Source organism: Eurosta solidaginis, chromosome 1 (genome assembly GCF_040869045.1).
Source record: "Eurosta solidaginis isolate ZX-2024a chromosome 1, ASM4086904v1, whole genome shotgun sequence".
Classification (NCBI taxonomy): Eukaryota; Metazoa; Arthropoda; class Insecta; order Diptera; family Tephritidae; genus Eurosta; species Eurosta solidaginis.
Genome location: NC_090319.1, coordinates 299,368,574 through 299,385,479, shown reverse-complemented (window position 1 = coordinate 299,385,479; position 16,906 = coordinate 299,368,574). Strand labels below are relative to the sequence as shown.

General features: G+C 33.9%; 1 protein-coding gene across 11 annotated transcripts in view; it reads left to right on the top strand.

The window, feature by feature from the left end:
- Window positions 1-16,906, top strand: part of ps (RNA-binding protein Nova-1-like protein passilla) — a 310,155-nt gene that overhangs the window by 44,877 nt on the left and 248,372 nt on the right. For 6 of the 11 annotated variants that reach the window (XM_067761212.1, XM_067761204.1, XM_067761206.1 and 3 more), the window contains 2 exons: window positions 167-1,816; window positions 6,531-6,993. The exons of 4 other annotated variants lie outside the window; for them this stretch is intronic. The gene's annotated coding sequence lies outside the window, so the exon portion shown is untranslated. Of the gene's footprint in view, window positions 1-166; window positions 1,817-6,530; window positions 6,994-16,906 lie in introns of those variants that run through there. One more of the 11 variants, XM_067761213.1, reaches the window with a different exon arrangement.

The following is a 16,906-nucleotide window of genomic DNA, read 5'->3' as shown; positions in this document are numbered from 1 at the left end:
TAATTCTATCTATGACTGCTTGTCTAGAAAGCGACCTTGTGGAGCGTACTTTAGTATAACATTTTCTGTACCGAAGTGTTCTTGAAAACTCTGCAAGTCTGCCCTTCTAAGGCGGCTGTTACAAAAATGATAGTTTACGTCTATTAAAAATTTATCAATTTTGTAGGGAAATACATCACAAGCGGCTATTGAGGCTAAATTTAAAATGTGTCAAACACATCTATTAACATGCAGATTTGGAACAACTTGCTTGCACTCCGCTTTTTGCTCCCATCATAACCGAGGAATTGTCGGCAGTGAAGCCAATAATTTTTTCAAGTGGTATTGACTGGTCTTTCAAAGATTTAATAATGGCATTAAGAATACCCTCCGTGCTACTATCGGTGAAAGGTATCAAATCTAAAAATCTATCAATGCACTTTTTATCAAAAATTCGAATCAAAACTGCCAAATTTTTTGATATACATATTCAGTCGTTTCATCTATTATAGAGAGTAATAATTCTTCTGACAAAACGCAATTATGGATTTATAATTTTCTGGCCTTGTTATTTGAGTTATTATTTTCTGTGCTTCAATTCTATTGATCAAAATTTGTTCACAATTTTAGAATCAGTTATGATATTTTTCTTAAGCATATGTATTTAAATTGTGCTCGGCAACAAAACAACTTAACTATATATTTTCTTCGAAAAATTAAAAATTGTTTTGTACATTCAGAGCTGCTTTGCAAATGACTTGAAGTGTAGTGCTGTGTTTTACAAAATTGTACCAAATATGTCAATGTAGTACCAACGTACTTTCGGGAAGCGAAATGTACCAAAAAAAAGTACAAATATACCATGATTATCATCACTGACCTCTATGAGAACCAAATGACCGAACAGTATCCATTGCAGCAATTTGTTTTTGTTTTTTGGTTAGCAAACGATTGACTTTCGTGTTGTCGGTGCGCGAGTTTGCTTATAATCAATGCTCGTATGTAAAAAAAAAAAATAAAAAACGAATGTGTACAAATGCTAAACGAAAGGAAAAACATTTCTTAGGTGCGCTGTGCGAATTGTGTGTGGCATATAGAAACGGGCACATAACGGTAACAGCAGTGAGCGACTAACAACGGTGATAACGGCAAATGCGACAGTGAAACTTTTGAGGTGCTGCATAATAAGAATTAATAAACTAACATAAATATTTTTAAATGCAGTTACAAAATATTTTGCAAAAAGAAAGAAATATATCTAAATAAAAGTAAATAAAGAAATAATTCAAAACAATTTAAAACAATACTTTTCAGCTGAAATAAAGTTAAAAGAACACAACAAAGTTTCTGTAAGCTTTCAGAGTTTTGTTGCATGCAAAAAAAAAAATCGAAATTCGTTTGCTCAGCAACGAAAGCGAAATCTGTTGAAGGTTATAAGTTTTTTTGTGTGCTCAGCTAGGTATTTGTTGAGACCCTGATTTTTAGAAAAAAAAAACTATTTGTAAAATAATGAAAAACAAATGAGATTAAGTGCAAGAAATTCGCAAAACCGTGAAAATAAGCGCAAAATTTCTTATCTCTTGAATTTGTTGGTGTCATCTAGGGGAAGAAATATTTTAAATGTTTAAAATTTCAGCTGCCACGTGATTTTAGTATCCTATAACACACATTTAATTGTGTGTATTTGGAAAGTAACGAGAAACAGTTAAAAAAAATTACTTATAAACTTTTACACCTATAATAACATATTGCAAACGAAAACTATAGAAAAGGTGACAAATTACAAAAAAATTGTTATAAAAATATTTCGAAAAAAATAATTTCTCCCAGGAAAAAAGTAAGAAAATAAATTTTTTTTAATTTAAATTTTATTTAAAGAAAATTACATGTACATTTGTAGTACTGACAAATAATTCAATACTGCAAATAAAAAATCAAATTTTAAACAAAATATAAAAAAAAAATAGTTTAATTAATTTTAATAAATTTATAAAAATATTCGGCAAGATTCTTAAGCAAAACTGAACTTTATGCATAAAATAATAATTTATTTCAGAAAATATATAAAAAAAAAACTTTCTAAGCATTGTATATAACAAATCAAAATAAAAATTAAAAACATGTTAAAAAAAAAATACGTTAAATAAAAAAAAAAAATTCAATTAAAATTTTCGACCTGTTTTTAAAGCAAGAATTTATTTCATGCATTCATAAATGAAAAATTCAAACATTGCTAAAAACATCTGCAACAGATCACAAATTAAATTAAATATATAAAAATATGTCGAAATTTTTTAGGAAAAGATGAGCTTCATGGAAAAAATAACAAGTTTTTTCAGCAAAAAATAATCAAAAAAAATTTTGTTTAGCATTGCTAGTAACAAATCTTAAAAAAAATCACACATTAAAAAATAAAGATAATTTCGAACTAAAAAGAAACAAAATTTATAAAAACATTTGGATGTATTTCTAAAGAAAAATGAAGTTTATGCACAAAATTAATTTCTTTCAGCAATAAAAATAAAAACTTTTTTAAAAGATTGCTAAAATAAATTTAAAAAAAAACTAGCTTATTTTATAAATTTATGAAAATGTGGTTTATAAAGCAAACATAAACTTCATGCAGGTAAAACAATTTCAATCAGCTACAAAAAATAGTTTTTCTTTTAAACATTCTTAAAAAAGATCAGAAATTAAGAAAACAAAAAAAGGAATTAATTAAAAAAAATTAAATATATAAACATGTGTCGACATATTTCTAAAGCAAAAACAATATTTCTATATTAATTTTTTTAGGCAACAAAAATAAAAAAAAACATTTTAGTGCATTGCTACTAATAAATCTGCATATGATCGCAAATTAAAACAAGTAAGGAAGGCTAAGTTCGGGTGTAACCGAACATTACATACTCAGCTGAGAGCTTTGGAGACAAAATAAGGGAAAATCACCATTTAGCAAAATGAACCTAGGGTAACCCTGGAATGTTTTTGTATGACATGGGTTTCAAATGGAAGGTATTAAAGAGTATTTTAAAAGAGAGTGGACCATAGTTCTATAGGTGGACGCCATTTCGGGATATCGCCATAAAGGTGGACCAGAGGTCACTCTATAATGTTTGTACGATATGGGTATATAAATTAAAGGTACTAATAGGGTTTTAAAAGGGAGTGGTGGTAGTTGTATATGTGAAGGCATTTTCGAGATATCGATGAAAATGTGGACCCGGGTGACCCAGAACATCATCTGTCGGGTACCGCTAATTTATTTATATATGTAATACCACGAACAGTATTCCGGCCAAGATTCCAAGGGCTTTTGATTTCGCCCTGTAGAACTTTTTCATTTTCTTCTACTTAATATGGTATGTGTCACACCCATTTCACAAAGTTTTTTTCTAAAGTTATATTTTGCGTCAACAAACGAATCCAATTGCCATAATTTATCTCTTTTTTCATATTTCGTATAGAATTATGGAATTTTTTTCATTTTTCGTAATTTTCGATATCGGAAAAGTGGGTGTGGTCATAGTCGGATTTCGGCCATTTTTTATACCAAGATAAAGTGAGTTCAGATAAGTACGTGAACTAAGTTTAGTAAAGATATATCGATTTTTGCTCAAGTTATCGTGTTAACGGCCGAGCGGAAGGACAGAAGGTCGACTGTGTATACAAGCATAGCATAGGGCGTAGCTTCAACCGATTTCGTCCATTTTCACAGAAAAAAGTTATCGTCCTAGAGTCTATGTCCCTACCAAATTTCAAGAGGATTGGTAAACTTTTGTTCGACTTATGGCATTAAAAGTATTCTAGACGAATTAAATGAAAAAGGGCGGAGCCACGCCCATTTTGAAATTATCTTTTATTTTTGTATTTTGTTGCACCATATCATTACTGGAGTTGAATGTTGGCATAATTTACTTGTATACTCTAAAGATATTAAATTTTTTGTTAAAATTTGACTTAAAAAAATTTTTTTTTAAAAGTGGGCGTGTTCGTCATCGGATTTTGCTAATTTTTATTTGGCAAACATATAGTAATAACAGTAACGTGCCTGCCAAATTTCATCATGATATCTTCAACGACTGCCAAATTACAGCTTGCAAAACTTTTAAATTACCTTCTTTTAAAAGTGGGTGGTGCCCCGCCCATTGTCCAAAATTTTACTAATTTTCTATTTTTCGTCATAAGGTCAACGCACCCACCAAGTTTCATCGCTTTATCCGTCTTTGGTAATGAATTATCGCACTTTTTCGGGTTTTCGAAATTTTCGATATAGAAAAAGTGGGCGTGGTTGTGGTCCGATTTCGTTCATTTTAAATAGCGATCTGAAATGAGCGCGCAGGAACCTACATACCAAATTTAATCAAGATACCTCAAAATTTACTCAAGTTATCGTGTTTACGGATGGACGGACGGGCGGACGGACGGACATGGCTAAATGAATTTCTTTTTTCGCTCAGATCATTTGGATATATAGAAGTCTATATCTATCTCGATTAGTTTATGCCGTTACGGATTACCGTTATGCGAACAAAGTTAATATACTCTGTGAGTTCAGCTCAGCTGAGTATAAAAAACTAAAAATTTAACTAATTAAAAAAAAGTTAAATATATAAAAACATGTTTCTAAAGCAAAAATAAAAAGTTTATTTCAGCAACAATAAAAAAGCCTTTAAAATTTAAAAATTGTTAAAAACAAATCTTAAAATAATGACAAATTACAAAAAAAAAAAAAACTAAAAAAATTAACTAAATAGAAAAAAGTATATGGGGTATTCCATCCCATTTCGACTAATTTTGAACCCGACCCCTTTAGAATTGGTTGAAAGTTTTTCTTCTTTTTCTAGCTTACGAAAGACGTTTTTCAGAATTTTTTCAAATTTTTGTCATCCAACTCAAAAAAGTTATGAATTTCAAAAAAACACCGTTTTTGTTTTCAAAATGCTATAACTTTTTCAAAAATTGACCGTTTGGGATCTTTTTTTTTTTTTTTAATTTGTTTTTAAATGTATTTTACGGAAAAAATTCAAAAAAATTAAAAAAATTTTTTTTTTTGTAATTTTTCAGTTTTTCGAGAGTTTTCGAATTTTGCCCTTTTATTTTTTCTCATAAAAAACTTCAGTCAATTCTGCAATCATCCCCACTAATCCCGGAGTGGGCCGATTTTTTTTTATTTAATTAAAAAAAAAAATTTTCAAAAATAAAATTTTTTTTTATCAATTTTATTTATATAACAAAAAATGTAAGAAAATGATTTTTAAGTGGTACACATACGAATGTATGTGCATACCGGCCTAATGCAGTTGCTGGACAGCGAAAGCGAATCCTTTTAATCGTAGATTACCATAATATATAAAGAAAAGAATACTTAAAAATCATTTTCTTACATTTTTTTGTTATATAAATAAAATTGATAAAAAAAAATTTTATTTTTGAAAATTTTTTTTTCAATTAAATAAAAAAAAAAATATAAAAAAAATCGGGCCACTCCGGGATTAGTGGGGTGATTGCAGAATTGATTGAAGTTTTTTATGAGAAAAAAATGGCGAAATTCGAAAAATCTCGAAAAACTGAAAAATTAAAAAAAAAACTTAAAATTTTTTTTTTGTATTTTTTCCGAAAAGTACATTTAAAAACAAATTTAAAAAAAAAGATCCCAAACGGTCAATTTTTGAAAAAGTTATAGCATTTTGAAAACAAAAACGGTGTTTTGTTAAAAATTTATAACTTTTTTTGAGTTGGATGAAAAAATTTGAAAAAATTCTGAAAAACGTCTTTCGTAAGCTAGAAAAAGAAGAAAAACGTTCAGCCAATTCTAAAGGGGTCGGGTTCAAAATTGGTCGAAATGGGACGGAATACCCATATATATATTTCAACATGTTTCTAAAGCAAAAAAAAAAAAAACAAACATCCTTCAACAACAAAAAATAACAGAAACACTGTTTTAAACATTGCTAATAACAAAACAAAAAAAGATGACAAATTAAAAAAAAAAACACTTTTTATTTAATAGAAAAAAAGGTTTTATACAAAATATTTCGACAAGTTTTTAAACCAAATAGCGTCGTGTAAAAAAAACTGTTTCTTTCGGCAACAAAAAATAAAATAAATTTCAAACATTGCTAAAATAAAAAAAAAGTTTAAATAAAAAAAAAAAAAAAAAAAATATATATATATAAAAATTTGACGTATTTTCAAGCAAAAATGAATTTCATGAAAGAAACACAAAAAAAAAATAATAGTTTCGTTGGGCAACACAAAATAAAAAAAAATATTATTTTAAATACCTAGCCGACTCTAAAAAAGATAAAAATATGGGGCTATATGCATAAAAGTAGTAAAGTCTAAATTTGATAATATTAACTACAAAAATATATTAAAATTTCAAGTTTCATGTAAAAAGCGTTTGCTAGTTTTATGCATATGGCCCATTTTTTCAAAAATATTATAATATACTTCGCAAAATTTAGAGCTGTTTTGAAAAAAAAAAAAATGCTAAATAAATATAAAATTTTCAAAGTAACAGCCGTAAAAAAATTATATTTTAATAGCAGATATGCAGTCAACATCTTGCAACGAATATCTATTTAACTAAATAAATATAAAAAACGGAAATAATAGCTGCATTAGTTTATATATGTACATACAACTACACATGAATAGCAACAACTAACTATATACCTATTCGAGTTGTTGAGTAAATTGCAGCGTTTTTGAATCATCAAAATAAATCATTGTTTATTAAACTACTACTACATAAACAACAGCAAATTAGAAGCCACATGTCTGCTGTAAAAAGTGCAATAAAATAGTAACAAAAAAAAAAAAAAAAATATAAATAAAGAAAATATTTGCATACACATACACACAATTACGTACTATTCTATGTACATATGTAAGTGCAAGAAAAACAAAAAAAATCATATGCAAATGCCTTCAATTCTATATATATCGACGTACAACTATATATACACACATATATATAGAGAAGTCTTATAAACTTTAACTGCAAAGGTGAATATAAACCTATTTATATAATATATATGTATGCCATAGATAATGAGCATGTATTTCGCATAAATCATATGTACACTTGTGAAGAAAAAAATAACAGCAAACACATTTATTAGTTAGCTTTTTTCTAAAACACGCTTAGGTTAAAAATACCTCAAATTTTATAATATAAAATTTAGTAAAAAAATTATAAATTTCGCTCAATTCTTTTTTGTGAAAGTTGCTGTCAAGCTGATTGGCTTTCATACCCCAACACTTCTGAAAGTTCTTACTTCAAATATTAAAATTTTCATGCAGATTTTTTTTTTTAAGATTCGAATTTGAATATTTTCGAAATCATTTTCGAAAATGGTTTACATAATTTCTATTATAAAATACACACAATTTTTAACTAAAATAAATAAAAAAAGAAAATAACTGAAAAAATTAAATAATTTTTGCTCCAATATTTTGTTCACAGATGTCACACGAGTCATTCTTTGTTACCTCCTAATACCCTGGGCCGCGGAGAGGGGGGCAGCCAGGTCAATTGCCCTGGGGCTCGGAAGGTTTTTGGGGGCCCGGCAAGGCAAAGCAGTATTGACAGTACTCTAACTAGGATTTCATAGCTACATACATATTTAGTTGCTATAAAAAGATGTTTTAAAATTGAAAATCACTAAACTAAAATCAAATACTATGGGGCATAGTCATAGTCGAAATAAAATGTGATTTTAAGTTAGATAAACGTTCTTGGACACAATTTTATAAGCGCTATCTGTCAAAACTGCTTCAGCTAACTTAAAATCACATTTTATTTCGATTATAACTATGCCCTTATTGGTTTGGTCGTATTGCTTTTTCATTTTTGTAAAATCCAGCGACATCTGTAAATACAGGTTGATAATAAACTAGAGCGTTAATTTGAAAAAATGAGTACGCTTGACTTGTTTTGCGAAGCGCAAATTTGTGCGAGTATGCCGTGGATAAGCTTACATAGGACAGTTTCGCGTTAATTGTTGCAAGCTTCGTATTTCTTTTGTCAGTGGTGCAATTATTGGTAAATTTTTGAATGTGCAGAAGTCATCACATTTGTCGATATTATGCAGAAATTGTATAATATCTTTAGCGCAAGCCCTCAGAGATGGGAAATACTTAAGGAAAAAACGAATTGCTCCTTGCACAGCATGTCACAAACACGATGGTCTGCTCGTGTGGATAGTGTGAAACCTTTCGCAACTCACATTCCCCAAATATTGAAACCTATTGATGAAATCAAGCTTTTGAATCTGAGTTCAGAAACAGTAATGGATTTTAAACGTATTGAAGCATATATGGGGAAATTTGAGTCTATCCTCTTAGCCTCCATTTGGCTCAAATTGTTGACGGTAATCAACCATCGAAATCTGGTACTGCAAGCTAGAAATGCCACACTGGACGTGGAAACAGAAAATATACGTAGCCTGATTGATGAGTTAAAGAAGTTCAGGGATCAGTGGTCGATCATACTTCAAGAATGTAAGGTTCTGGCATGGAGTATAGGAGTTGTGAATACCTTCGCAGAGAAAGAAGGAAGATAAGAAAGCGCCAGTTCGATGAATTACCTGGCGAATCACCTGAGTGTGATTCCGAAACTCAATTCAAACAGCAAGTTTTTTACGTTCTTTTGGACTGCTTGATTGGTAACATGACAAGGCGTTTCGGAGCCGTAAATGACATTGCGATTAAATTTAGTTTTTTGTGGAAGTATCAGGATCTGACGGAAGAAGAGCCCAGAGAAAAGGCAGCGGCATTCTGCACGGTTTATGGCAAATCATTCATCTCAAACTCATCCACTTAGCAAATATGGGATGTGATTCGCTGCCACCATTTCAACTTCTGAACAAATTTCATGACCTGAAGATGGAAATATTATTTCCTAACATCTGCATAGCATTAAGAATAGTTTGCACACTTCCAGTCAGTGTGGCTGAAGGGGAGCGTTCTTTTAGTCTATTGTCTCGCGTGAAAAATTTTGTACGTTCTACTATGAGCCAAAATAGCTTGACAAGCCTTGAAGCATTGGCGTTGGAGTCCAGCCTTGCTCGCAGCATTAGTTTTGAATCGGTAATTTCAATATTAGCAGATCAAAAAGCACGGAAGGTTTTCCTTGGCTGATTCAAGCTCTTAAAATGTACATACATATTTAGAAAAAGTTAATGTAAGCAAATCAAACAATGAAATCTAACATTTCATTTATTTATGTGCTCCAGTAAATCTTATTTTATATGAAATAAAACTGACAATGTGAATTGAAAAATTTATGTATGTTATGTTATTTTTTTTACTGGATTGAGTTTATTTTTTAGGGGCCCGTAAACGCGAACTGTCCCAGGGGCCCGGCTTGGCTCTCTGCGGCCCTGATAATACCGATTGTTTTTGCATCATCATCATGCCCTTTGATTTTGTAATTTTTTCCTCAGCTAATTGGGTGATATGAAATTTTAGAAAATTTTGCTTTTATTTTAAACAAATGCTGCTTAATAATTTTATTGTTTTATTCCAAAGTAAAGAAACAAAATTCAAACGTAGGTTTTAGAATATTTGGGTTTTTATAAAATTACTCAAAAACTCTATTTACAGAAATATAAATTATAAGCCTCGGCGAAATCAAAAAATCAATTTTTCTGAAAAAAAAAAACAAAAAAAAAAAATGATTGAAACCTTTAAGAGGGGTCAAAATATTAAAAATTTCAGCTAACTAAGTGATGAAAAATCAATAGATGTTGTTTTTGTTGTTGTAGCGATAAGGACACTCCCCGAAGGTCCTGGGGAATGTCATCGATGTTAATGGTGCTTTGCCGGATATAGATCCGGTATGTTCCGGTAACAAAGCACCATTAAGGTACTAGCCCGACCATCTCGGGAACGATTTGTATGACCACTTTAAACCTTCTAGGCCATAACGCCCTGCCCACCCCCTAGTTCCATGAGGAACTTGGGGTCGCCAAAGCATCTGCTGTCATTTAAACAGGATTCGTCACGGGTAGGTGAGGTTGACAATTGGGTTGGAGAAGCTATATATTGCGCTGGCAAACCCTTGAATCAATTTAGTATTTTATTCGCCTCTTACGACAGACATTCCTATCGCGGGTATATTCTAAGCCCGCTAAACCACTGGGGGTAGATACTATGAGTTGGTATGGAATGTCCCATACATATGTACATATACATTCATATATACCCAAGCACTGTACTTTTATTGTAGTTAATTTAAATTTATTTATCAGCGACAAGCAAACAACTGCTGATTCTCTGTGGTTTCAGTGTGAAATAAAAAAATAGTTTAAATTGGTATAAATAAAAATTTTAAATTTATGGAATACACTGTGCATATATACAGCGACAGCGTATAAACTATTCTTTAGTTAGATTTGGCAGCTATTCTCATCGTCTATCATTTTTGTTCTCTGTTTATTTGCTTGAATATTTTTATCTTCTTTCTTTTATATTTCGATGGAAAACCACTTTTTTCGGGGTTGTAGTCACAATGTCTTTGAGCCGTCTAAGATTTTGTTCCTAAGGTCGCTCGGTTAAATGAGAAAACTGTTTTGCTTTAAATAATGTATGGACCATGATTAAACCACTACAACAGGATAGACCCGTTTATGACATTTTAGAATTTTATTGTCATGGGATGGACTATTATAAAAATATATAAAGAGGTGAAAAAACCATTCTCATTTCTTGGCAGCCATCATAAGTTTAAATAAAAAAAAAATAAAAAATTTAAATGACCACAACTTTTTCGGAGCGCCAAACCAAATGAAACTAACAGAAATAAAAATATGTTTTACATTACCTCAACTCAAATGCTAAACAAGTAAGGAAGGCTAAGTTCGGGTGTAACTGAACATTACATACTCAGCTGAGAGCTTTGGAGACAAAATAAGGGAAAATCACCATTTAGCAAAATTAACCTAGGGTAACCCTGGAATGTGTTTGTGTGACATGTGTATCAAACGAAAGGTGTTAATGATTATTTAAAACGCAGTGGGCCTTAGTTCTATAGGTGGACGCCTTTTCGAGATATCGCAATAAGGGTGGACCAGGGGTGACTCTAGAATGTGTTTGTACGATATGGGTATCAAATTAAAAGTATTAATGAGGGTTTTAAAAGGAAGTAGCCCTTAGTTGTATATGTGAAGGAGTTTTCGAGATATAGACCAAAATGTGGACCAGGGTGACCCAGATCATCATCTGTCGGGCACCGCTAATTTATTTATATATGCAATACCACGAACAGTATTCCTGCCAAGATTCCAAGGGCTTTTGATTTCGCCCTGCAGAACTTTTTCATTTTCTTTTACTTAATATGGTAGGTGTCACACCCATTGTACAAAGTTTTTTCTAAAGTTATATTTTGCACCAACAAACCAATCGAATTACAGTGTTTCATCTCTCTTTTCATATTTGGTACAGAATTATGGCATTTTTTCATTTTTCATAATTTTCGATATCGGATTTCGTCCATATTTTATACCAAGATAAAGTGACTTCAGATAAGTACGTGAACTAAGTTTAGTAAAGATATATCGGTTTTTGAGCAAGTTATCGTGTTAACGGCCGAGCGGAAGGACAGACTGTCGACTGTGTATAAAAACTGGGCGTGGCTTCAACCGATTTCGCCCATTTTCACAGAAAACCGTTATCGTCATAGAGTCTATGTCCCTACCAAATTTCGCAAGGATTGGTAAATTTTTGTTCGACTTATGGCATTAAAAGTATTCTAGACGAATTAAATGAAAAAGGGCGGAGTTACACCCATTTTGAAATTTTCTTGTTTACATAATTTACTTTTATACTGTAAAGATATTAAATTTTTTGTTAAAATTTGACTAAAAAAAAAAAAATTGTTTAAAAGTGGGCGTGTTCGTCATCCGATTTTGCTAATTTTTATTTAGCACATATATAGTAATAGGAGTAACGTGCCTACCAAATTTCATTATGATATCTTCAACGACTGCCAAATTACAGCTTGCAAAACTTTTAAATTACCTTCTTTTAAAAGTGGGCGGTGCCCAGCCCATTGTCCAAAATTTTACTAATTTTTTATTTTCCGTCATAAGGTCAACGCATCTACCAAGTTTCATCGCTTTATCCGTCTTTGGTAATGAATTATCCCACTTTTTCTGTTTTTCGAAATTTTCGATATCGAAAAAGTGGGCGTGTTTGTTGTCCGATTTCGTTCATTTTAAATAGCGATCCGAGATGAGCGCCCAGGAACCTACATACCAAATTTCATCAAGATACCTCAAAATTTACTCAAGTCATCGTGTTTACAGACGGACGGACGGACATGGCTAAATGAATTTTTTTTTTCACCCAGATCATTTTGATATATAGAAGTCTATATCTATCTCGATTAATTTATGCCGTTACGGATTACCGTTATGCGAACAAAGTTAATATACTCTGTGAGCTCTGCTCAGCTGAGTATAATAAAACAAGTAAGGAAGGCTAAGTTCGGGTGCAACCGAACATTACATTTTCAGCTGAGAGCTTCGGAGACAAAATTGTTTTTTTCATGGATACATACAAATGGTAATACTAAAAAGTGGAGCAACTTGCTTTGCTATCTTTCTTCGAAATTTTCGATATAAAAAAATTGTGCATGGTCATAGTCGGATTTCGCCTATTTTTAAAACCAAAATAAAGTGAGTTCAGATAAGTACGTGAACTAAGTTTAGTAAAGATATATCGATTTTTGCTCAAGTTATCGTGATAACGGCCGAGCGAAAGGACAGACGGTCGACTGGGTATAAAAACTGGGAGTGACTTCAAACTGATTTCGCCCATTTTCACAGAAAACAGTTATGGTCATAGAAGCTATGCCCTTACCAAATTTCACAAGGTTTGGTAAGTTTTTGTTCGACTTATGGCATTGAAAGTATTCTAGACAAATTAAATGAAAAAGGGGGGAGACACGCCCATTTTGAAATTTTCTTTTTTTTGTATTATGTTGCACCATTTCATTACTGGAGTTCAATGTTGACATAATTTACGTATATACTGTAAAGATATTTAATTTTTGTTAAAATTTTACTCTTGCTAATTTTTATTTAGAACACATATTGTTAGAGGAGTAACGTTCCTGCCAAATTTCATCATGATATCTTTAACGACTGCCAAATTACAGCTTGCCAAACTTTTAAATTACCTTCCTTTAAAAGTGGGCGATGTCAAGCCCATTGTCCAAAATTTTACTAATTTTCTATTCTGCATCATAAGGTCAACTCACCTACCAAATTTCATAGCTTTAGCCGTCTTTGTAATGTATTATCGTATCGATATCGAAAAAGTGGGCGTGGTTATAGTCCGATTTGATTAATTTTAAACAGCAATCTGAGATGAGTGCCCAGGAACTTACATACCAAAATTTCATTAAGATATCTCAAAATTTACTCAAGTTGTCGTGTTTACGGACAGACGGACGGACGGTCATGGCTAAATGAATTCTTTTTTTCGCCCAGATCATTTTGATATATAGAAGTCTAAATCTATCTCGATTAGTTTATGCCGTTACGGGGTACTGTTTTACCTGTATTAGCTTCGAACTACAGGGTCAAACAATCTGGCTGATGTCCGCCTATCTTTCGCACTTTCGCCCAACTTCTGTTCAGGACCGGCTCTGCAAAGCGGTACGGAAGGCCCACAGTAAAGGGTTCCCGATAATAATTGGGGTCGATGCAAATGCACATCACAGCGCTTGGGGCTCTACCGATATTAACAATAGGGATGAGTCTCTTTTTGATTGTATTATTAATAACAATCTAAGTATATGCAACTCTGGAACCAAACCAACTTTCATCGCCTCAAACAGGAAGGAGGTTCTAGACGTTACTCTAGTTTCAGGGGCATTCTCTGACCTTCCAACGAAAACTCCTACTCTGATCATATGTATATCATTTTTACTCTGCTCTTGCGTACACTGTCTAGGGTGGCCTCCTTTAGACAGAACATTTGCTTCTCTCGGTGAGCTAGACTTATCATCAAAAATAGAAGAAGCAGTAGATCTTATCACCAAATCTTGTAACGCTGCCTTCACAGTAGCCTGCCCGGAGATTAAGGTAAGGGGTAAAAAGAAACCCTATTGGTGGAACCAAGAAATATCCGGAGTTATCTAGGCAATCAAATCCTTTAAACCCTTCAAATCCCCGGGAATGGATGGAATATTTCCCGCTGAATTGCAATCTGCAAGCGATCTTATAAGCCCGCTGCTAGCTAAAATCTACAAGGCTTGCCTCAAGCTGGTCTATATCCCCACGGTATGTACCAAGGCATAGGTGGTCTTCATACCCAAAGGAGGCAGGATATCGGGCAACAGTCCAAAGGATTTCAGACCAATAAGTCTGACCTCCTTCCTCCTAAAAGTTCTAGAACGATTGCTGGACGCCTATTTTATACGATCGGCAAATAAGGCACTAATCTCCAACAACCAACACGCCTACTCTAAGGGCAATCCCTAGAGACAGCTCTACATGCTATTACTACAAAGATAGAGAAAGGTCTTGCCTTTAAAGAATTTACGCTGGGTATCTTTCTCGATATAGAAGGAGCCTTCAACAACGTTCTCCCAGCAGCGGTCACAAAATCTCTACGTTCACTAGGGGTGGAAGAGCCTCTTGTGAAATTCGTCGAGCTCCTTCTAAACAAGAGAAGCATTATCTCTGAGCTGGGCAGCTCATCGGTAATTAAGGTATACCAACTGAGGAACCCCCCAGGGGGGGATGCGAATTCATTACATATGCCGGCGACATAGCCTTGACAGTTACCGGCAAACACCTTTTGGTGCTTGGCGAACTCTTGCAAAATGCTCTTAATCTAAGAAACACTTGGTCTAGGGAATGCGGTCTCAGCATCAGCAGTGAAAAAACTGAGATGGTGCTTTTTACCCGCAAACGCATTATCCCTAAATGGGAGGGAAATCAAACTCTCTACCGAGGTTAAATATCTCGGAGTTATTCTAGACAGGAAGCTTGACTGGAAGCGAAATATGGAGGAACGATCCAGGAAAGCCACATTTGCTCTCTACGCTTGTAAGTCGGCAATCGGAAAAAGGTGGGGTCTCCAGCCACGCATAGTCCATTGGATCTACACGGCAGTGGTGAGACCCATACTCTTCTACGCCGTCACCTTATGGTGGACGGCACTCGATATCGAATCTAACAAGAGCAAAGTAACGAGAGTGCAGAGGATGGCGGCAATGCTTCCCAGCGGCGCCCTTCCCTCCACTCCCACCAAAGCTCTTGAAACCATATTATTCCTTCTCCCAACTGATCTGTATGGTAGATACTGTGCCTCCAGAAACGCGGCAAGGCTCAACGCTATCGAACCATGGAGGGACTGCAGGTTTGGTCACACCCGGATCCTGAAGCAGGTCCCCGAAACCTTCTTGAAATTGGACCATACAACATGGCCGCCTTGCTAGGGCAACACATTTTCCACAAGAATCCCAGAGAGGAACGAGTGGGAAAACGGCGTGAAGCCGGGATGTCACGAAATCTCCATTTTTACAGATGGCTCTAAACTAAACAACAGAGTCAGAGGTGGAATATTCTCGGAGAAGCTCAATCTAAGCGAGAGCTTTCGCTTACCCGACCACTGCAGTGTTTTTCAGGCTGAACTCGTAGCTATCTGGGAAGCAGCCCTCTATCTTGCTAACATGCAGGTGACCAATTCTATTTCAATTTTCTCTGACAGCCAATCTGCCATAAAATCCTTGCAATGCAGTAACACCTCGTCACTAGTGGCATTGAAGTGCAGAAAAACCCTCAACAAACTAGCTGAAAATTGCAACCTAAGCATTATATGGGTTCCTGGCCACTGTGACATCTCAGGAAACTAGGGAAGGCAACAACCTGCAAACAATATCCTCCGCGGGTTGGGCCAGCCCTCCTCTAAACACTTGCAAACACTGCCTGCGATCTCTTTTCACGGATCAAGCAAACGCCAGATGGGCCAAGGAACCTACATGTAGTATATCCAAGCAAATCTGGCCTAAGCTGGATGAAAAGAGATCGCAATCGGTGATATTGTTAAACCGTATCTCTATAAGCCCACTAGTGGGCCTTCTTACAGGTCACTGTCTCATGGGCACTCACGGTGCCTTTATGGGCCTGCAGACAAATGACTTCTGCCACAGCTGTAGGGAAGAGGAGGAGATAGAAAGCGTAGAGCACTATCTGTGCCACTGTCCCGCACTTTCAAAAACCAGGTACCAATGCCTCCACAGACACTCCTTTGGGTGCCTTGCGGAGCTTGAATCTATAAACCCAAACGACATATTGCGTTTCATTAGGCAAAAGCGCTGGTTTAGCCTCACTTGGGTCTAAACATTCTTCTTCTTCGAAAGTAGGGTAACAGGAAATAGGAGCTCCCCCGCGTGGTAGCACAATGGGCCACAACGGCCTACGTGAGTCTCCGCTCGGACAGCGGAGGCAGCCACTTTAACCTAACCTAACCTAACCTACGGGGTACTGTTATGCGAACAAAATTAATATACTCTGTGAGCTCTGCTCAGCTCAGTATAAAAAAGTGCATAACACTCCTACATCCCTCACTTATATATTCGATTATATGAAAGTGCATGAATTTCATATGAAAGTGCAAAGAAAAAGCACTTTCATATGAAGCCGACGCACTTCGGTATGATATTCAAATTTATACAAACAGATTGACAACAAAAAATTTTTCAAAATTATTGTAGCACTGAGAAAAATTTTAATTAAAAATTTATTCATCAAGGGGACCATCAAAAGTCTTTAAATATTTAGAATAAATGTTAATTTTTTTTTTTTCATTTAAAAAAGTTTCAGTGTACATGTGTTGTGATTTGCACTTCTATATAAAAATTTTTTAACAGGCCTGCTAATAATAAACTGTCATGAGTTCA